This window comes from Pelodiscus sinensis, chromosome 5, assembly GCF_052426305.1.
Source record: "Pelodiscus sinensis isolate ZL-2025 chromosome 5, ASM5242630v1, whole genome shotgun sequence".
Taxonomy (NCBI): domain Eukaryota; kingdom Metazoa; phylum Chordata; order Testudines; family Trionychidae; genus Pelodiscus; species Pelodiscus sinensis.
Window position 1 is genome coordinate 92,737,438 of NC_143056.1, and position 21,973 is coordinate 92,759,410.

General features: G+C 44.0%; 1 protein-coding gene and 1 long non-coding RNA gene across 6 annotated transcripts in view; one reads left to right on the forward strand and one right to left on the reverse strand.

Annotated features, from left to right (window-relative positions):
- GAS2 (growth arrest specific 2) overlaps positions 1–21,973 on the forward strand; it is a 164,455-nt gene that overhangs the window by 13,965 nt on the left and 128,517 nt on the right. Inside the window, exon 1 of one of the 5 annotated variants that reach the window (XM_006111496.5) lies at positions 11,259–11,519. The exons of 1 other annotated variant lie outside the window; for it this stretch is intronic. The gene's annotated coding sequence lies outside the window, so the exon portion shown is untranslated. Of the gene's footprint in view, positions 1–11,258; positions 11,520–11,892; positions 11,915–21,973 lie in introns of those variants that run through there. 3 more of the 5 variants (XM_075927752.2, XM_006111495.5, XM_075927753.2) reach the window with 3 other exon arrangements.
- On the reverse strand, positions 808–11,879 carry LOC142829178 (uncharacterized). The gene is made up of 3 exons (XR_012903566.2): positions 11,751–11,879; positions 8,746–8,918; positions 808–1,701 (listed from the first exon to the last, which is right to left on the reverse strand). It is a non-coding gene; the product is annotated as an uncharacterized LOC142829178 (long non-coding RNA).

The window sequence follows — 21,973 nt, forward strand, 5'->3', positions numbered from 1 at the left end:
CTTTCAAATCCTCAAAATTTCCTGATAGCTCAGAAATTACTATAGAAGGAGCATTTGAAGACAGTTCACTTATTTTTGTAATGACAGAATTATTAACACTCATTCACTTTAAGCAGATACTTAGTCTGAATATTAATAAAAAGCAAATTTTCTTGGGTCTCAGTGATTTTTACCTATTCACAGTATGAAATAAATTATGCACAGGGTTTTTGTTCAAACTGGCAGGATAATTATTAATCTGAATATTTTAATAAACTCTCTGACACTTGACAAATAAAAACATAAGTAATATACTAAATTAAAGGGTTTCCCTGTGTTATTTTCAAATGTGCCCACAATATTCAGAAAGGGTAAAACTCTGGCTTATTATCTCTGGCTTTCTCTTCTTATTGTTGGTTTTGAGTGTCTGGTTTTAAGGTTGGTCTGAAATTTGAGCTTTTCATAGTCTCTGAATGTGCTTCAGCAACATGTGTCATTAATGAAGTCTATTGGGTAACTAGTCTTACCACTGTTTGTAATTCAGCCTATGACAAGCCCTGGGAAAGCAAGAGAGCCTGAGCCAGCTCTAATTAGGAAAACATGCCTAAGGCACAGGCTGTAGTATAAACAGAGACAGGACAAGCCACTCACTAGAAGAAAACCAAAAGTGAGCATTTGGCAAAGATGTTGTGCATTCTTACCAAACAAGAAACCTGCTGAACATAACAAACCCCACATATGGACATCAGAATGATGCATTGTCACAAGAACCAGCCAGGGAATATATGAAGAGGCACTAGAAAGAAAGATCCTACAGAGGGTGCTGAAATATATTTAATCAGAATAACAATTTCTAAGATTAAATAATAACATCTGAATCAATGTACCAAAATAATATTATGCTAAGTATGAATATAATAACAGTAATTAGTAATGTGATGGCTTTAATCAGTACAGTAGACTTCCGATAATCCAAAACCTATGGGACCTAGGTGGTGCCGGATTATCAGGAGGTACTATAAGATGGTTCTATATATATACTTTATACATTATATACTGTATATAAAGTGTTCTTAGCCCTTTTAATTGTACATACTGTACAGGCAGTCCTCGAGTTACGCGGATCCGACTTATGTCGGATCCGCAGTTACGAACGGGGATTTTCTCGCCCCGGAGGACTGGAGCGGCGGGATGCCTGGTCCCGCCGCCCGTCTCCTCCAGGGTGAGAAAACCTGCTCCCCGTCTCCCTGGTCTGCTGGGGGAGCCAGCAGACCAGGGAGACGGGGAGCAAAGCGGCGGAGGACCCGGGGCCGGACCCGCGGCCGCTTCCAGATCAGCTCGAAGCGCCGCGGGTCCGGCCGGGTCCTCCACGGCTTTGCTCAGCATCTCCCTGGTCTGCAGATCTGGAAGCTGATATGGAAGCAGCCACGGGTCCGGCCCCAGGTCCTCCGCCACTTTGCTCCGCGTCTCCCTGGTCTGCAGACAAAACTCAGTAGTCTAGACACACCCTTTGAGTCTTACTAAACTAGACCTAGGTGGAGGTGCTGTGAAACACTGTAGAGATTGTATGGTGTGCTGCCTGAAGAGGGAACTAGGAGGAGCGGGGTGCCTCCAAAGGAATCCCTGGCCATGTACGGGTGCTCAGAGGCCATGTAAGGGTGCTCTCCCAGGCATCCTCCAAGGGGACGGATCATCAGGTGAGTGCTCTTTTATCCTGCCCTCCTACAATACAGGATAAAAAAAATTATATTCTATAATAAATGAATACTTTCAAAATATAATAAAATAAAAAAGACAAATCAATCACACCTTAAAAACACATCATATTACCTTGTAAGCAACCAGACTAAAAAGTCATATTACCCTCTAAGCAACTCTATAACATTGCTGTTGAACTCTTGTCCCCCTGTTACCTCTCTGGTTGCTTTCTGTGTCCATAGTGGGCAGATTCTGACACCTTTAGTTATGTTGAGTTGTACTTCACTGTAATAAGTAGCCCCATTGAGTTTATTGAGGATGCTGATAGAGTAAGTTGCTGGTGTGAACAAGATTAAAGATTTTAAAGATTAAAGATCTGACCTTTAGATTATAAAATCTTAAAAGCAGGAACTGTCCGTGTCATAACATGAGTTACTCCAGAAAAACAATACTTGCATCTGCACTGCAATTGCGTTCTTTTGACAAAAAGTCAAAAGAACTAAGGGTTTTTTCCAAAGGTGTTAAACCTCTTTCTACAAGGAAGAATGCCTTTTCCAAAAAAGTTTTTTTGGAAAAAGGCGTGTGTGGACATGGAAGAGGGAGTTCTGTTGAAAAAAGAGGCCCCCAGGAAATATCACAGGTGCCCTGCTGTCCACATTCATCACAACTCTATAGTTCCTGTCTCCTGCCAGCTCTTAAAGTCGTATGCACCCAGGCCAAGGCTTGTGGCAGGAAGCTGGCACTGGGAGCTGCACCTCATTGTGCTGCTCACTCTGCCACATTCCTTGGCATGGCCCATGGCCCAGCCTCGAGCCCCCTAAGAGCCGACTGGCTTTCCCAGGGAGCATGCCCAGGGATCCCAGGAGCCTGCCAGGGGCACCAAAAGGCATGTGTCATCATGGTCTGGGGTGGAGATCCTGGCCCTCCTGGAGGTATTGGGTGAAGAGGAGACCCTCCAGGATCTCCGCCCCAGATGGCGCAATACAGACATCTACGGCTGGATGAGCAAGGCCCTGGCCATGAGGGGCCACAACCCCAGGAGCCTTGAGCAAGTGTGTAGCAAGGTCAAGGAGCTGCAGAAAGGCTACACCAGGTCCAGGGAGCGCAGCTCTTGCTCCCAGGCAGAACAACACTCCTGCCCCTACTTTAATGAACTCCACCTCATCCTGGGAGCCAGGGCAGCCTCTTCCCCACCCCGATTGTGGACTCGGCTGGAGATGCCTGTCATCACACACTCGGTCACCCCAGAGGATAAGGTGGAGGAGGACGCTGAGCTGGAGGAGGAGGAAGAGACAGCCAGCACCTGCACCCTCAGCCTGGAGCCAGTACCCCAGGTACTCCCAGGCATCCTCCAAGGGGATGGATCATCAGGTGAGTAATCTTCGTTTTTCACATACAGAGGGCTGGGGAGGCAGGCGCTGGGGTGCGGGGGGCTGGGGTTCTTCTTGGTCTGGCCCTTGCACTGCAGTCCACACACGTGGAGGCAGCCCTGGAGCACCCCCAGGCTCCTGCTCACAGGCTCTGGGGAGGCCCCACACACATCTGACCCCCGGGGTCCATCACCAGCCACTGCTGGAAGCAGTCCGGGGACAAGGGCGCTCACACGCCTACACACAGACTGAGGAGAGCCGCATACGGCCATGCCTGCCCCCTTGAGGCACCACCTGCTCCCGGGGACAGTGCTGCCAGGTGCAGGTGTGTGTGCAGCCCTGATAGAAGCCTACGCTGCTCCAAGCTCCTCTCCCATCCATATGATCCCAGTGTGGCCAGACACTTCCTTTTCCTGCTTGTCTGTGGGATGGTAGGGTGTGTGTGGAGGAAATATGGTCCTCTAGGCACCTCGGGACCCCTGTAAGGCAGGGCCTGCTGTCCAGGTCACACATGGCCTTGCTCCTGGGACATCACTTTCCTGTGCCCCGAGGACTGTTGCTCGCAGCTCACCTAGGAGGGCAAGGCCTCAGGGACAGTGTCTGCGTGGATGACTGACCACCTCTCCCTCTTTATTCTCCACAGCCGGAGCAGCCATTGCTGAGGGGCAATTAGCAGTAGGCGAGCCAGCCGCCTGACTCCGGAGGAGCCACAGGCACCAGAGGGTCCAGGATGAGGTCACAAGGGAGCAAGTGGTTGTCCTCCGGGACATGCAGCAGACCCTGGCCCAGAAGGTTCAGGATGACTCCTAATGGCAGACCCAAATGTAGACTGAGCTGGTGCAGGGGCCGCAACATGTGTGCCACCATCCAGGAGATGAAGGCATACCGGGCTCCTGTCCCTGCTCCTGTCCCTCCCCCCCCCATGCCTGATCTCGCTCCAGCCTCCCCTCCTGCCTATCCCACTGTTGTCCCTGGCCCCCGCCATCCTGAGGTCGCTGAGGTTCCCGGACCCGAGGCAGAACTTCCAGCTGCAACACATGCCACTCCCAGCCCCGGCTGTGAGTCTCCCTCCTCTCTCCCCTTATCCAGGTTCTCAGACCCCCTCTTCCCCAGTTTCTTTTATTATAAAAAGAAAATACAAAGATTTTGATTGAACACAAACTGTTGAATTTATTGAGTGTACAGGGATGGAGGGAAGTGAGGGGTTGTGGTGGGTAAGGTGTAGAGGGGCAAGGCACAGGCCCCTAGTGGGGAGGCCCTGGGGAGAGTTACTGGGGTCCTTAAGAGAAACTGTCCCTCAGGGCCTCCTCCGCCACTTGATGAGCCTGGTGGATGGCAGCTGTGTGCGACTGCTCGGAGGCCCTTCCCTCCCGGACGGCCTCTGCCCCCCCATCCTGGAAGGAAGGCCTCAGCCCTTGCTTTCCACAATGTTGTGGTGAACACAACAGGCCGAGATCACCTGGGGGATATTGTGCTCCCTGACATCCAGGCAGGTCAGGAGGCACCTGAACCATGCCTTCAAGTGTCCAAAGGCACATTCGGCCTGGATGTGGGCCCTGCCCCGGCAGGCATTGAAACTGTCCCTGCTCGGGTCCTGGTGGCTGGTGTATAGCTTCATAAGCCACAGCATGAGGGGGTAGGCCACGTCCCCCACGATGCACAGTGGCATCTCAATGTCCCCGACCATGATGTTGCACCGGGGGAAGAATTTGCCAGCCTCCAGCTTCTGGTAGAGGCTGGAATTTCTGAAAAGGCGGGAGTCATGCACCCTCCCTGACCACCCGACAAAAATGTCTGAAAACTGTCCGCGGTGGTTGACCGGGGCCTGAAGAACGATTGAAAAATAGCCCTTGTGGTTAATGTACTGGGCAGCTCAATGTTCTGGGGCCTGGATAGGGATGTGGGTTCCATCTATGGCTCCCCTGCAGTTGGGGAAGGCTAGGGGAGCAAATCCAGCCACAATGGGATCCAGGTCTCCCAGTCGCATGACCCTGCACAGCAGGATGGAGTTGATGGTCCTCACTACCTGCTGAAGGAGACAAAGATACCCACAAAACAGAGAATCAGAGGGAGTGCCTGAATCCTTGGGAGGTCCCCCCCAAACACCCTAGGAGGCCGTCCCCTCCCACAGGGCTGTGTGAGGGTGGTACTGCAGACCCCCCCAGGGGCAAGGCTTCCCCCCCGGCCATGCCTACACCCTCAACCCCCCTTTCCTTAGGGTCCCCCTTTCCAGTATCCCCCCACTCCCGCTCCACGGTCTGCAGCCTGACAGTGCTTTACCTCCATGAGGAAGGAGGGCCCCACTGGTGGACTTTCCCATGCTGAACTGGTTTCCCACAGACCAGTAACTGTCTGGATTGGTGAGCTTCCAGTTAGCAATGGTGATCCGCTTCTCCAGGGGCTCGACGGGTCACATCTGGGTGTCCTGTCTTTGGAGGGCAGGGGTGAGCCAGGTACACAGCTCCAAGAAGGTGGCCTTCCTCATTCGGAAGTTGTGGAGCCACTGCTGGTCATCCCGCCACATCACCAGGTGTCCAGCCCCCAAAAGCGTCTCTCCATCATGGGGTGTGGTTGCGAGGGCCTTGCTCCCGCACACAGGCAAAGGATCTCGATGGTGTCAAACTCCAGCAGGACCATAAAGGCAGCTTGCACAAAGTGCTGCAGAAACTGCACCATAGAAGTGTAGGGCCATTGTGTGCCCAGAGGCAGCTCAGGCTCCATGTCAAGGAGTGTGCTGTGGTGACCAAAACTGGACAACCAGAGCGCACACTGCAAATGCTTTGCTGTCCCTTGGAGCGGTAGATAAGCAAGCAGAGGAATCTGAGAAAAGGCTGTCCAGGGGGGTCCCTTTAAGCATGCGTCTCAGATGGATTTAGGCATCAGGACCTGCAAGCAACTACTGACCTAATGCCCTGCCTGAACTGTTTCTGGGTGGCCTTAAATGCTAGATAGCATCCAATCAGTGTGCTATTTCATTGCACTTTTTGTGTCTGGACACTCTTTTTCGAAATAAGCTTTTCCGGAAGAAATCTTCTGGAAAAGCTTACTCTGAAAGAAGCTTGTAGTATAGACGTAGCTTATGTTTTGTGAAGCACAGAGCAAACTAGTGAGCATAGAAAAAACAACAGTAGTAATAAGAACATAACATAAGAACATAAGAACAGCGGTACTGGGTCAGACCAAAGGTCCATCTAGCCCAGTATCCTGTCTGCCGACAGTGGCCAGCACCAGGTGTCCCAGAGAGGGTGGACCGAAGACAATGATCAAGCGATTTGTCTCCTGCCATCCCTCTCCAGCCTCTGACAAACAGAGGCCAAGGACACCATTTTATCCCCTGGCTTATAGCCTTTTATGGACCTAACCTCCATGAAATTATCTAGCTTCTCTTTAAACTCTGTTATAGTCCTAGCCTTCACAGCCTCCTCTAGTAAGAAGTTCCACAGGTTGACTACACGCTGTGTGAAGAAGAACTTTCTTTTATTAGTTTTAAACCTGCTACCCATTAATTTCATTTGGTGTCCTCTAGTTCTCCTATTATGGGAACTAATAAATAACTTTTCTTTATCGGCCCTCTCCACACCACTCATGATTTTATATACCTCTATCATATCCCCTCTTAGTCTCCTCTTTTCTAAACTGAAAAGTCCCAGTCGCTTTAACCTCTCCTCATATGGGACCTGTTCCAAACCCCTAATCATTTAGTTGCCCTTTTCTGAACCCTTTCCAAGGCCAAAATATCTTTTTTGAGGTGAGGAGACCACATCTGTACACAGTATTCAAGATGTGGGCGTACCATAGTTTTATACAGGGGCAGTAAGATATTCTGGGTCTTCTTTTCTATCCCTTTCTTAATAATTCCTAGCATCATATTTGCCTTTTTGACCGCCGCTGCACACTGTGTGGAAGTTTTCAGAGAACTAATCTGTGCAGATAAGGTTTTTCTTATTGTTGAATGATTGTAAGAGCTATGGTACCATAGATTATTTTCAGACTATTCTAGAAGTACTAATGTCATAGATTGCAGTGGCAAGCATCCATTTTTCACCATCCTAGACAGAACATTGTACATTTAGCCAGATACAGATCAGCAGATCTCTTGTGATAGGGGAGGTTACATAAGAACATCACCTTGAGTAGTGATGCCTTAATTAATACATCAAGTTTAGGATAAAGAAGAACCAATTTACTATTATTTAGATTTGCAGTTATCCACACAATGTCATTTGGTATTTTTGCTCAGACTGTGTCCTATAGAAATGACGTTACAATTGTGACAGATGGCAGTAAAACTTTGTGAAAGTTTTTGAAGCAGTTATTATAAATGATGTACTTATGGAAATGTTTCTGGTAAAATAAGTTTACACAATAAGAGGTAAATCATATTTTCTCATAATGTCAAAATTGTTTGTAGATGTTATTCATAAAATGTACATTTTAGTGCATTATTGATAAATGCTTATGAAATCAACATGTGCCATGATTGTATAAAGACAGTGTTAACTTTTGGCATGCCCAATTTTGATGACAGTTAAAATAATGAATCCAGTTGTTACTTTCAATGTGTAACCGACTTCTTTTGAAAGTTTGCCCATTTTCAAAACATTTATTTCTCTTCTTCAAGCTTCCAAACACGGAGATGACACATATTACCCTAGATTTGTTCATTCATCTAATCTATCTAATGAAGATATAAAAACTGAGGCATCTGGCACCATAGCATGGATGCTGAATTCCCATATGACCAGATGGAACTTTTTGCATAATACAGGCCAGTGATTCCCAACCTTTTGTATACCGCAGACTGGCAAACCCATTCACAAACTTTTGGTGGACTGGTTACATTTTGTTTGCATAACTGATATACATGGAAATAAATTGTTACCAGTCCACCATATGTACCACAGCCCTGGCCCTGAGAACCACCGCGAACAGCTGGCTTGAGCTGTGGCAGCCGCCCACCACGTAAGGGCTGCTAGACTTGAAGCTGGTTGCTGTGTGGCAGTTCATGAGGTGAGGGTGTGCTCCGACCCCCAGAGCTGCTGTGAACAGCTAACTTCAGCTCCGGCAGCTGCCACAGGCTGGCGGGAACTGCTGATACAGGCCATACAATTTCACCTAACAATCCCTGCATCAACATAAATAATCTCTGAGATAAAGCTTTTATTTTAGAGGAAAAATCTAGTTTTGATTTAAAGATTCCAAGTGATGGAAAACTTATCACTTGCCTGAGTAACTAAGTAATTGTCCCCCATTTCAAATTTGTATCTTATTTCCAGTTTGTACTTTGCTGACTCCGACTTCCAGCCATAACCTTAAAACCTCAGGTTACATAGATATCTTTTCCCTGTGTAGATAAAAACCATGATCAAGTAATTTTTAAATCTTTTTTGCTAAGTTTAATAACAGGAACTACTTTAGAGACATATCAGGCACATTTTCTATACAAAAAAATCATTTTTATAACTCTTCTCTGAATCTTTTCCAATTTTTCAATGTCCTCTTCAAAATATGGACATCAAAACTGGAGTCACAAATGCCATACTCAGAGGTAATGTCACCCTTTCTAGTCTTAAACTTACGAGAATGGCCAGGTATGATACATGATATTCTAAATGTGGCAGTAATTTTGACAAAGTATATAAATAATTGAAGCTTAGTGTGCATTGACTAAAACTTCCGGTAGCATCTCCTCACAAACCTCTTTTCTCCTCAAGCCTCTTCAAGCTCTGTTCACTATGCTTGCTCTCCCTTTCTTCCCATGCCTGCTCCTCTCCCTGTTGTCCACTCATCCCCCAGGTTCCTTTGGTGATGGTCTGTGTCTGGATGTTACCAGAATGAGTTCATAAAGCTGAATGATTTGTGGGACTATTGCTGTTCAACAGAAGGACCAAAGGAAATATGAAGAAAACAGGACAAAATTTCAAAAATATTTTTGTGTTTCCTCTGCAAAAGTTAACAAACTGAAAAGTCAGTGATTCTTTGAGTTACTGTGTTCAATTCTGAAGCAAAATTCACTTATTAAAGTAGGAAACAGTCATTAGCCCCGACCTTTAAGTGCCAATCTCAATATACTTCTAACTGTGGTTTCACTATTGATGGTTCCAAAGCATATGTATAGTGTTGATTTCAAATCCATGCTTGGTAATCTGTTTGAACCAGTCTTTTTTGTACAGGGTTTAATCTAAATTGTACCGGTGTTGTGGATTTTAACTTGCACGGTATATTGCATATTCCCCTTCTGAAATTTGATTTTTTTTTTACCAAGTGATGTTGAATAATCATAGCAAATAAAACAATCAAAGTATAAAAAGATTAAACATAGTAAGGAGAACAAATTATCCTTTACTATCAGTCAGGGTGCTGGAACAATTTTTATAATGGGGGTGCTGATCACAGAAACCAGGTTTTTGGTGTTTGTTTCAGCACCACTGCTACCAGTTGCAGATCTTGGAATGTTTGGTAAAGCTCTTCATATGAAGGAGGTGTCCACATATCATTATGGCTAAGAAGCCTTTGCATGACCTTTTGGAACCTTCCTATAGTCATTACACACATGCACATTTGACTTTTTAATTGTTCAAAATCTGGAGCAGGGTTAGAATCTGAGTGCAGTGTAGGATTTCTCCTGAACATAATGGGAAGCCATGTGCTTTCAGGATAATGTAGGCATGGAACTACAGAAGAATTAACTAGAGATTTCTAAACTGAATGTTTTCTATTAGATGATAGCAAGTAATTTAGCAATATAGCGGTACTGGAAAGTTCTTTCTCTGCTCAAGATTGTTTTTAAGACTGAATTGATATAGAATATAAATATCACTCATTATCCTTTATAAGGTTGTTTTCAAAGTCACATAAGTCTACAGCTTCCCCTTACTTGTCTTCAGATTTTTACTTTAATGAAGTATTTGTTCTGTTAGTCTGCAAACTCTTTTCCTGACCTTAACCCAGTGGAGTTCAGAGGGCTATGCACAGTCTTAGAGCTATCCCTTTCATCTTCCTAACCAGAACTTTGGGCTAACCAAAGAGAAGACTTCTCACTCCCTCAGCATCCCAAGTTTTATACCATAAATGCTGAGCCAAGTGATGTGCAGATACTTATATTATGGATAAAGGTCATCATAGTTGTGTACTTCTCCATGGAGTCTCAGTGATTTCATTGAAAAAAAATAAAAACCAGCTGAACTTGTAATCACCAATCAAAGCAAAGAGGTTTGGAGCAGCCAGTCGGGATACATTAATTTACAGGAAGCCTCCATGTACTAATTAGCTGGTTGGTTAATAAGCAGAGTAGAGTAAATTGCTTACATGTGATATTGAGAAATAACCACGCATTAATTATGCAAATCAGATTTCTCAGCTGATCAGAATGCAAAAACAATTGCATCACTGACAAATAAGGGTCAGTATGAAATGCATCTCTTCCCTCTGACTGGTTAAGACAGTCAAGTCCATTTCAGTATAGTGGTTCATAATGTGCATTGGGCAGAGCTATTAAGTAGCACTATGAAAGAAAAATAATTGTGTGCTGTTCATCTGGGGGTTTCTTATGGAAAGCGATAACATGATGCCATTAGGAAACTCAACAAGACAATAATCTACATCCATTCACAAGAAGCAGCAGAAGTTTGAACATCTGTTTCCCTCTATTGAATTCATGAAAGGGCTTCTCTGCACATAGAAAAAAATGGACTAATAAACAACAGTTGGGGAACATTATCTCCTTCATTTACCATAACATTGAAATACACCAAGTGTAATAAAGGGGAGGTATTTAAACAGCTTTCCAAACAAAACACCCCACCAATTAGTAGATCTTTTAAAAGTATTACATTGAGTTATTACTGTATCTATTTACATTTCATAAAATACATTATAAAAGAAGCATGGTGTTGGGAAAAGGACAATTACAACTCATTATCAAAGATAAATTGCCTACAAGAAATAGAGCTGCAATTTTGGGCTACAAAATCAAATGGGTTATATTATAAAATGGTGCTAGTATGTGCTAAAAAAAAATCCTAACCAGCAATGTTTAGGAAAAAAAAAAGTTTAAACTTAAAATATGGGATTTTTCCCCCCAGAATCAGTTTTGGAAGGCGAATAATAATAATAAAAGGAACTTTGGACCCAAGCCTCAAGTTCCCTGCCAAAGGGTTGTAATACAATCTCGCAGAGTTTCAAGGGTAATTCAGTGTCAATTGCGCTTGCCGTCCCCCAGAAAAAGTAAGCATTTAACTTCCGTTCAGTCCATGTGGACTGATGAAATGTAGGAAATCTGTTTCTGGAGGGGGGGCGGGAGAGGGTTTCCAAAGAGAGCACCAAGCGGAGCGAGCAGAAGTATGAAGAGTGGCAGTGCTGCTGCTGGTGAGCTCAGGCGGGGAGAACCGGACTGGCTGCAGGAAGCAGAAGGCTCTGTGGCACTGCACGAAGAAAGTGAGTGAGCTTTCTCCCGAGCTTAGGGAGTGCGGGGTGAGGCACGCTGCACTCACAAATGGCTAACGAGGGGGGAGAGCGCTGCGAACGGCTACTGTAGCGAGCGCAGGGCAGGCATCTGGCTGGATTTACAGAAGCCAGAGCCCGGGTATCTTGAAATTGTGAGGTGCAGGGCTGCGTTTGAATGCGGACAGAAAAGGGGGGGGGGAGGATTTAAGCAGGGAATAAGGTTTTTCCCTTCAGTCTGTCACCTTAGAGCGGAGGTACCTTTGGTTTTCTCCCTCTCAGCTCGAACTTGCGAGAGATCTCACCCTCCCAGCGAGTTGGCAAGGCAGAAGATGAATGGACACGGCAGGGGAAGCGCCGCAGCAGAGGGAGGGCGAGGGAGGAGGAGAGCGGGGCTAGGAAGTTTGCAAAGCGCTCCTGCCCAGGTAAAAACCTTGCTCGTGCTACACGCTGGGGGAGCGGCCCCCACCCTCCTCGCCTTTGACGATCTGGAGTTTGCAGGTGTCACGGCGGCAAAGTGTCGGGTGGGGAGGGGTGCAATGTTCATGATTTGGGAAAGATGCTTATTTCCAGCTCAGGAGCTTGGTAGGGTGCAGCCTCCCCGCGCGAATAGCACGAAGGCTCGTGAATGGCGTTTGCAGCGTGTGCGCCTCAGGGAGCCGGGAAGCTGGGCTGCACACACGGCAAAGCCGGTGTAGTGAGCAAAACACGGGCCCAGCCGTGGGCAACGCCACGCTAACTCCTCCGAGGGGAGCTGCGCCCTTGCGTGGGGTCGGGCTGGGGGGGGAGTGGCGTGCCCCAACATGCGCTCCCAGGAAGGGGCTCTTCGTGCTTGACTGACAGTCTGACCCAGTCGGGACCCTTCTTTTCGGCCTGCCCCTACCCCCTTCCCTCGGGTTGCAAGACAAGGGACAGGTAGGCTGGGCCCGCATGGCCCATTTGGAAACAGCACCCCGCGCAGGAGCAGGGGTGTGGCGGGCGGCTGGAAAGCGAAAGGGCCACCCCTCCCCCGCCGAGCCGTGCCCCTGGAATTAGGCTAATCCTGCTCTTCACCCCCCCCCCCCCCCCCAAACCCTAACCCTAACCCGAGCCCTTTGCCTGCTTTCGGGCCGGCCTTGCCTCTTCTGGGGGCGCTCCCGCTTGGCGTGGGTTTTACCGCGCTCGTTGGAAGGGCGCGCTCCCCTTCCAGCGGGGCGATCCTCTAGCGCCGCAGCATGGCTTGCTCTGCCTCCGCGTGCAGAGGGGCCGAGCGCGTCCTTCGCCGGGGTCTGGGGCAGACGCGTTGCAGCCTCCCTCCCGAGCACGCCTGACATTTCTTTGAAAGAGTGTGCGGGGGGGGGCTTTTCTTTCAGTCTGCACAGCCCAGTCAAGCTTGGATCGTTTCTTCGCTGCCGGGCCGAGGCTGTGCCAAGTGTAATGGGTTTGTGATGTGGATGGTGATTTAATAGGAAATTATCTGACATTCCTAAATTCATTTCATATGGCACAATAGGCCATCTGATGAGAATTACACTGTGGGTCCCAGGTTGGAACCGCAGCCAAACAGTGATGAAGGAGGTGAGGCAGTGGGGAACGAGCATTGCTTCCAGACACCCAGCTCTTACTGACTTTCAGTGGGACCCAAGCCCCTGAATCGCTTAGGGGCTTTTTTTTAAAAAAAAAAATCACCTGTCTTCTCATAATTTGACCAGAAAAGAAAACAGGCTTAACATTAGGGGCTCCCATATTAGTCATTTAGGTTTGGCCATTGATTTCAGTGGAAGCAAGAGCAGGCCTAGCAACATTTAAGGATGGAAGGTTACACCAATTACATGCAAAAATCACAGGAGCTGGTGATTATTCACATGAAGCCTACATTGTTCTGCACAAATCTGCAGGCATTTTAAAAAATAAACTCATCAGACAAACGCCTATTAAAATCTGGAATCTGTAATACATATTGTCATTTCTTTAGCTAATAGACACCAAGATTTAAATTTGGCTGTTCTATATAGATTTTTGTAAAGATCAGTTTGAGCAGGCAAGTAGAAAAATGAGAAGCAAGGGCTAGATCCAACAGTCCTGCAAGTCAACAATCAGGATTTTTGCCTGCTTTATGAATCAGGGTCATCTAGAGCTTATCATTTTATGGCCAAGTTAATATTGAACATTACTAAAGCTTTGTTATTACATGTGTGAGAGAGACAAATGACATTCCTGTTTTCCTTATGGTGAAGCAGACATTTAACAAGACAGCAACACTGTCTCTGGTAAAAACAGTCTTGAAAATGCCTAGACTTTCAGTAACTTTGCTTTTTTTTAAAGTTCATTTGGTGCTGGCTTCAAACCAAGGGTCTTATAAGTTCAAAATATCAATATACAGGTCTGTGCCAGGTTCCAGATACACATTTTAGTACAGTGTACATTTGTATCCTGTATGTTCGTAACACAAGGGACAAAACCTTCTAGCGAATCAGAGTTTACTTTATCAGTCTAGATCACATTTTGATGTAAGCCCTTAAAAATTCTAATTGATTAATGAGTTTCAGATGGTGGTTCCCCTCTATTCCCCCGCTCTTTTAAACATGTACAGTATACTCTAAGCTAATCTGGAAGAGCACCAGGAACCCTGGGCTAATTTAGTTGTGGGTAGTTTATAAGGATTTTCTAGTAAGTAGAAAAATGTATTTCTTACAAAAATATCAACTTGCTTTCTTCATCTGTGACAATATGGTTTAATCTCACTGTTGCAGTTAGAAAAGACAATTAAAATTAATGTTGTAACCATGTTGGTCCCAGGATAACAGGAGACAAGGTTAGTGAGGTCCCATACATTATACTAATTTGCCCACCTTGTCTCTCTAATTAAAATGACAGATATGTGTATTTTAAATAATGTAGGTAAGAGTGACATCTAAATTATTATAGAAGAGAAAGTTCTTTAAATGTTCAGTAAGAATAATATGGCAGCAAAGTCAGAATTGGATAAGTACTGTCGCTGTTTGGTAAGAGTTAAAGGGTACAATGAGAGCAATCAATGCAGTACTCAGAGAATCTTAGAAGTCAGAGACGACAAAGACTGATTAGATCATATATTGTCCATTCTGTTCAATGGACAATATTTGTTGTCTTTATCTATAATATATAAAGGAGAATGCTTGTGTGCTAATAACTTGGACACTGTAAGAGCTACTGCAACCAAACTTTGCATGGGATAACTTTTCCTCCAGGAGGAGGTTTTAAGATATTGTGGGAGGGAAGAGATGACAGACTGATGCCTCTCCCCAGTGCTGCATGGAGCTTGGCAGTGCGGGGAGAAGTGGCTTCCCGGAGGAAGCAGCAGGGACAGTCACTCACTAAGGCCAGGGGAGGTTCAAGGAAGTGGAGGGTGGGCTTGGGTGCCGGTGGCAGGCGCACAGCTCCCTTCCCCCTCCCTCCCCTCAGGCTCCTCACCTCAGTTATATCAACTTTCCCGAGCAACACCGGGTAACTCTAGCTAGTTTATCTATATTTTATTTAGTACTATATTCAGTCCAGTTTTAAATGTCTCAAATGATGGTGCTGCTTCTACTTCTCCTGGGAGACTATTCTACTGTAGCAGATCTTGCTACTAGGAAGAATTTCCTGACATTAAGAAAAAGAATTACAAGAATTGTAATTTTCCTCTCTGGCTCTAAGGAAGATGTTAATCAATGTATATAGTAGAAATAAAACAAATATTTATTTCAAATGCAATATTTAGTCTATAGACTAATCTTGTACATATTCTGAGTCTGCAGGATCGCAAGCACTGACCGAAAGACTTGTAATTTTTTTTATAACCTTAAGATCAACATTTCAAATGCAGGTGTTTTAATTGCATCTTAATATTTTATGCTCAAACTCATTGCATAGCATGTCATCCTTACTTCTGTGATTCTGGCTGCAGAGCTGGGCCCACACTCCAACTGCTGAGCCCTGAAGGCGGCAGCGCAGAAATAAAGATGGCATGGTATGGTATTGCCTCTCTTAGTTCTGTGTTGCTGCATGATGGCACGGCCATAGGAGCTGGGTGCTCAGCTACTCTCCAGTCATCCAGTTCTGAAGGCAGGGCAGAAGTAAGGGTGGCAATACCACAAGCCCCTTAAAATAACCTTGAGATCCCCCTGTAACTCTCTTTTGGATCAGGACCTTCAATTTGAAAAATGCTGATCTGCTCCCATGAAATGTGTAAAGTAGAAGCACACAAGAGACCAAGTTTCACAAGGTGAGACAAGATTTCATGGTCTGACACATTTTTCATGGTGCTTAATTTGGGAGGGCTCTCTTCATTGTGCATGCAAAATCTGTATTTGTTCTCCTGGAAGCAATAATTACAAGCAAGAGATCCCTTTGTCATGCAGGTTCGTGTTTGCTTACACAAATGCATGAACACACTTTGTATGAGCAATTTATGTATGAGCTAATGATGAAAATTTGATTTATTAAAATCTCTATTTTAACATCCTTTTTTGCTAACCCCCAAATACATAGTTATATGCATATGCTTATTACAAAATGAGTCGACCAATGCTCCAAACACCATTCTGAAATTCTTTTGAAGGGCCAGAATTTTGTTCTTTTTCCATCCCCGTCTTGACATGATTAGATCTAGCAGGGAGATCCAGCAGAGATTCATGCCAGATACTTATGAGCTCTGCTTTGGCTTTTGATCCCCAGTTCTTCTCCTTTTCCAAAATGGCTACTATCCAAGACCATTACCTTCTCTCCAAGTCAGCAGGAGATTGAGAGGGACATCAGCTGCAACTGCAGACAAAGGCAGTGTATACTGCTTCTGTGTAGACTGCAGTCCCCTTGGTGAAAGCACTGGCTGCTCGCTTCCAAGATGTTTTCTGCTGCTGTTACCAGTGACTGCAGAGTTGTGCATCACATGAACTTTTTGCTTTTATAATATAGTTTGCTTCTTCTGCAGTTATCAAGGTCTGCCAATGTTCAGTGTACACAGGAGGAAATTTGATCCACTAGCATAAAAACTGAGTATTTGAGTTCTTTGCATGTGGAATGAAGTTCACCCCCTTAATCCAGCACCAAGATGCAAGGTTGTCACACAACCCTTCAACACCAATTGCGCCGAATATGGGAGCCACTAGATCAGCATAACAGATCAGCAATTCCTTCAATAGTCCTAGATAAACCCAGCTCACTTGCAAATTGACTTTCTGCATTGGTCTCACATAGGCTGAATCATGGATGGAAAGGACCAGTTTAAGTGTATTAGGTACAGAAAGAATCCTAACAATAGTATTGCTCCATTACTAAATAGAAATGGTGGGGATTATCAATGATGCAGAAAAGGCAGACACATTCCATACATTCTTCTGTTTTGTATTTTGAGAAGCAGATGATGTTGTCCTATCATATGATAACATTCTTTAGATACTGCCGGTGGTTCAGGAGGATGTTAAAGAGAAGCTACTGAAGTTGGACATATTAAATCAGCAGGTCCAGATAACCTGAATCCATGAGTTTTAAAAGAGCTGACAGAGTTGCTCACTGGACCATTAATGTTGCTTTTCAATAAGGCTCGGAACACCTAGGAAATTCCAGAAGATGGGAAGAAAGCTAATGTTTTTTAAAAGATGAAACTCAATGACCTGGGTAATTTTAGGTCTGTCAGACAGACTTTGATCCTGAGCACGATAATGGAGTGATTGATATGGAATTCTAAAAAAGAGTGAAGGGGGTGCTGGTTATATTAATGCCAATCAACATGGTTTTATGCAAAAGTGATTGTCAAACTTACTTGATATCTCTTCTTGATGAGATTAAATGTTTCATTGATATAGTATACTTAGACTTTTGTAAGATGTTTGACATGGTACTTTGCACAACATTTTAATTAAAACCTAGAACAATATTCAAATTACAGTGACAGACATTAAAAGTATTAAAAGCTAGCTAAATGTGATTGATTGTAAATGAGGAATCCTTGAGTGAGAGTGTTTCTAATGGAATCTCACAGGGGTCAGTTCTTGATCCTGTGCTATTAACATTTTGTTATCAATGACTGGAAGAAAACACAAAATTATCATTGATACAGTTGGCAAATAACCTCAAAATTGGAAGAGTGGTATATTATGGAGAGAATAGCGCAATCTGGATTACTCGATAAACTGGGTGCAAGCAAACAATGTGTGTGTTAATGTGACTAAATGTAACTACATAAATCTAGGAACCACAAAATGCAGGCAATATCTACAGTATGCAGACTCTATTCTGGGATGCAGTGACTCTATAAAAGTCGGGGGACATGGTGGCTAAACATCTGAACATGAGCTCTCACTGTGATGCTGTAGCCAAAAGAGTTAATGTAATCCTTAGATGCATAAATGGGAATCTCAAGTAAGAGTAGTGAGGTTATTTTACCTCTGCATTGAGCACAGGTATGATCACTGCTGGAATATTAAGTCCAGTTCTGGTACCCACAGTCTAAGAAGCATATTGACAACTTGGAGATACCGCTGGGAAGAGGCACAAGAATGACTAAAAAGTTAGAAAACATAACTTGTAGAGATAGGGTATGTCTACACAATATTCCTCTTTCAAGAGAGGAATGCAAATGCAGACAAACGAAATTGCAAGTGAAGCATGGATTTGAATTTCCTGTGCTTCATTTGCATAATCGCGTCCGGCCACTATTTCGAAATACCCTATTTTGAAAAAATAAATGCGGTGTAGAAGCGGTTATTTTGAAAGAAATCCCTTCTTTCGAAATAACCCTTAAACCTCATTTTATAAGGAGTAAGGGTTATTTTAAAAGAAGGGTTTTCTTTCGAAATAACTGCGTCTACACAGAGGGTACATCCAGACTACAAGCCTCTTTCGAAAGAGGCTTTTTCAAAAGACTCTTTCAAAAAAGCCTCTTTTGAAAGAGAGCATCTAGACGGCAATCACTTCTTTCGAAAAAGCGAGCCGCTATTTTGAAAGGGAGCACCCAGGCAGGCTGGATGCTCTCTTTCGAAAAGTCCTGTTTGCATTCAAGAATGCCTTTTTTCGAAAGGGCACTTTCGAAAAAAGGCATTCTTCCTCATAAAATGAGGCTTACTGTGGTCAAAAAAACCACCACGTTCTTTCGATTTAATTTCCAAAGAATGCAGCGGCAATCTAGATGCAGGGGAATTTTTTTTTTGAAAAAAGGCCACTTTTTACGAAAAAACCCCCTGTATTCTAGACCTACAGAGTTTCTTTTTTCGAAATAGGGTATTTTGAAATAGCGACCGGATGAAATTATGCAAATGAAGCACAGGAAATTCAAATCCACTCTTCATTTGCAATTTTGTTTGTCTGCATTTGCATTCCTCTCTCGAAAGAGGAATGCAGTGTAGACATACCTATATACTCAAATAGACTGAACTCCTTAGATTATCAAAGAGAAGGTGGAGGGATGACTTGATTATGGTCTATAAGGGTATGTCTACACTTGCACCCTAGTTCGAACTAGAAATGCAAATGTAGGCGTCTGAAATTTCTAATGATGCAGGGATTTAAATATCCTGCACTTCATTAGCATGATTTTGCTGGTGCATTACTCCGCTCAACAGCTGTTCGGAAAGTGAAAGTGTGTGCCTGGACGTGTTAGTTCAAACCAAATCCCTTGTTTTTTGAGGAGTAAAGTTAATTCAAACCAAGGGGTTTGGTTCAAACTAACGTGTCCCAGCGTGCACTTTCACTTTCAAAATAGCTGGTGAGCAGAGTAACGTGCTGGCAAGATCATGCTAATGAAGCACGGGATATTTAAATCCCCGCTTCATTAGCAATTTCGGTCACCTACATATGCATTCCTAGTTCGAACTAGGGGTGCATGTGTAGACATACCCTAAGTGTCTACGAGGGTAATATATATGAAATAATAGCTCTTCAGTCTAGTGGAGAAATTTATTACATGATCCAATGGCTGGAAGTTGAAACTAGAGAAACTTAAACTGGAAATAAGCAATGTGTTTTTAATAGTGAGGGTAATATACCACTGGAACAATTTAATAAGGGTGGTGGTGAATTCTCTATCACTGGAAATTTTAAATCAAGGATGTATGGGTTTGTTTCTAAAAGATACATGCTATCAACCATTTTGCAGAAACTCTGTGGCCTGTGTTAAAAGGTCAGACTAGATGATCCCAATGGTCCTTAATGACCTTGGACTCTCAATCTAGGCCAGCAGAGATACCAGTTCCAGAGCATGTAGCAGGTGCAGAGTTATCCCATACTGCTGTTCAGCATACCCATGCAGCTTTTTGCTAGGTGGTATAGAGAAACCATGCTAAGTGGTGTAGAGAAATGTATGCTAGGCCCTTGCACCAGGAATAAATTGGGTGAAAGTAGTGTGAACGCAGTCTCTATTTGGCTTCTGAAAATACTTCATTTGCCAAATGCCCTTCTTAAATCTTGGTGTGAGTGTAGGGTTTTTTGTTGTGGTGGTTTTGTTTTTTAATAATTGAATGCAAATCTTGTGAATGGTTTTGCTTTTTGCAGCCTTAGATGTTGAAATCTTCTATTAATCCACAAAACGCAGTGCATTGGTAGCTACAGAACAAGATTTACCATACTATTCTAGGTCACCTCTGACCCGGAAGAAAAAACCCTAAGGGTGAGAACAGGTGCATAGGCCAAATTCTTTTCAGCTCCTTACTCTGTCTGCTGAGACTGCAGACAGAGGTGGTGTGAATGCTCATCCAGTAGCAACTGGGTCAAGACAACAACATTTATTGTATGTGGATCACTGGAATAGCTTTGAGCTGGTAATAACTTTTCAGTCATTTCTTACCTATGCTGATTTGAAATGTTAATTTAGAGGTGAAAGATACTATGTCCTCTTACTAATTCCCTACCTATCGTATTTATATGTCTCCAATTAGACCAGTATCTGAGCAACTCACAGTGTGGGAAAGGGAAGTGCCATAGTCCCCATTTTGTAGGTTTAAGGCCCAGAACCTCCAAGGTATTTAGGCACTTTGCTCCCATTGAAATAAATGAGTGAGGTGCCTTAATATCTCTGAGGACCTAAGCCCAAGTGACTTGCTCAAGGTCGCAGAAGGCTGTAGTGGAACAGCAAATTGAACACATGTCTGCAGTCTCCAAAAGTAGGCCTTAGCTATTGGCCCACCTCTCCTCTCTGGTCTGCATTCTCTCTCTCTCTCCCACTCATCTATGTTTTGTAATACACAATGTGTGGTATTTTTGTGCTTTTTGCAATAATAATTATTCCAAAGAAAAATCAAGAAAAATTGCTTCCTTGACTCTATGGCTTACACCTGATGATCGTTGACAAACATGAGCAGTTTAAATTACCGTGCTGGCAACACACTCGGATGAGTTACAATACACAAAAAAACTAAATGTGCCACTGTAAAGCAAAATAAAAACTTCACTGTTTGGTGGGAGCAAACAAGGAGGAACGTAACTTTCCAGCTTATTGAAACTGTTACCTGTCATTAGGTGCACTATAAAGCATCCTGAACTGAGTTCTTTACTTGGACAATGAACCTAAGAATTTGAGATGCCTTATTGCTGTCACAGAGATGGGGGGCGGGGAAGGATCACAATGCATAAATATGACTTGCAAGTTTCAACAAAGCAGAATGTGAGTAAAGTTCTGCCCTACTTTACATTACTTTCAGAAGAGTAGCGGACAAAATTTGTTTCTCGAGGAACAAGGCAGTTTAGTGGTAAGTTTTTAAAATGCTTATGTGTGTCTGGTGATAGGTTCAGTTTTGTATGGAAAAGCTGACAGATTCCATAACAAGAGAAATTGTACATGCTTTTATACAAATTGACTTTAATGCTTTGTTACAGCTGATCTACCAGTGGCTTTAGTGTTAAAATACAATAATGTTGGGGGGGGGGGGGAGATGCTGGTAACTTAGGGTTAGACTGTATAACCCTAATGAGAGAGGGAGGAGACGGTGCTAGATTGACTTGGGAACCTTAGTTCAGGTCCGTGCGGTACCGCAGTCTGTACATTTGACATTAGGGAAGTCACTTAGGGCATGTCTAAACTGCAATTAAAAACCTGCAGCACTGAGTCTAAGTCTGGGTCAGCTAACTTTGGGTACATCTACACTGAAACATTATTTGTTGTTGGAATTATAACATTATTCCAAAATAACTTAGTCCACGACTACACAATAGGCCGTTATTTCAAAATAGTGTCAAAATAGTGTCAAGCTGGAGGACTTGTTACTCGGACTCCTGTAACTCTCATTGTATGGAAGAGTGCTCTATTTTGAAATAAGTGCTGCGTAGATGCTCCCTATTTCAAAATAAGCTATTTCTAAATAAGCTACGCAATTGATGTAACTCAGTTTGCATAGCTTGTTTCAAGTTAAGCAGTGTAGACACACCCTTAGACTCACAGGACTCAGGCTATGTATAAACTACATCCCTCTTTCAAAAGAGGGTTGTAAATTAGGCAAATCGAAAGTGCAAATAAAGCAGGGATTTAAATATTCTGTGCTTCATTTGCATAATCA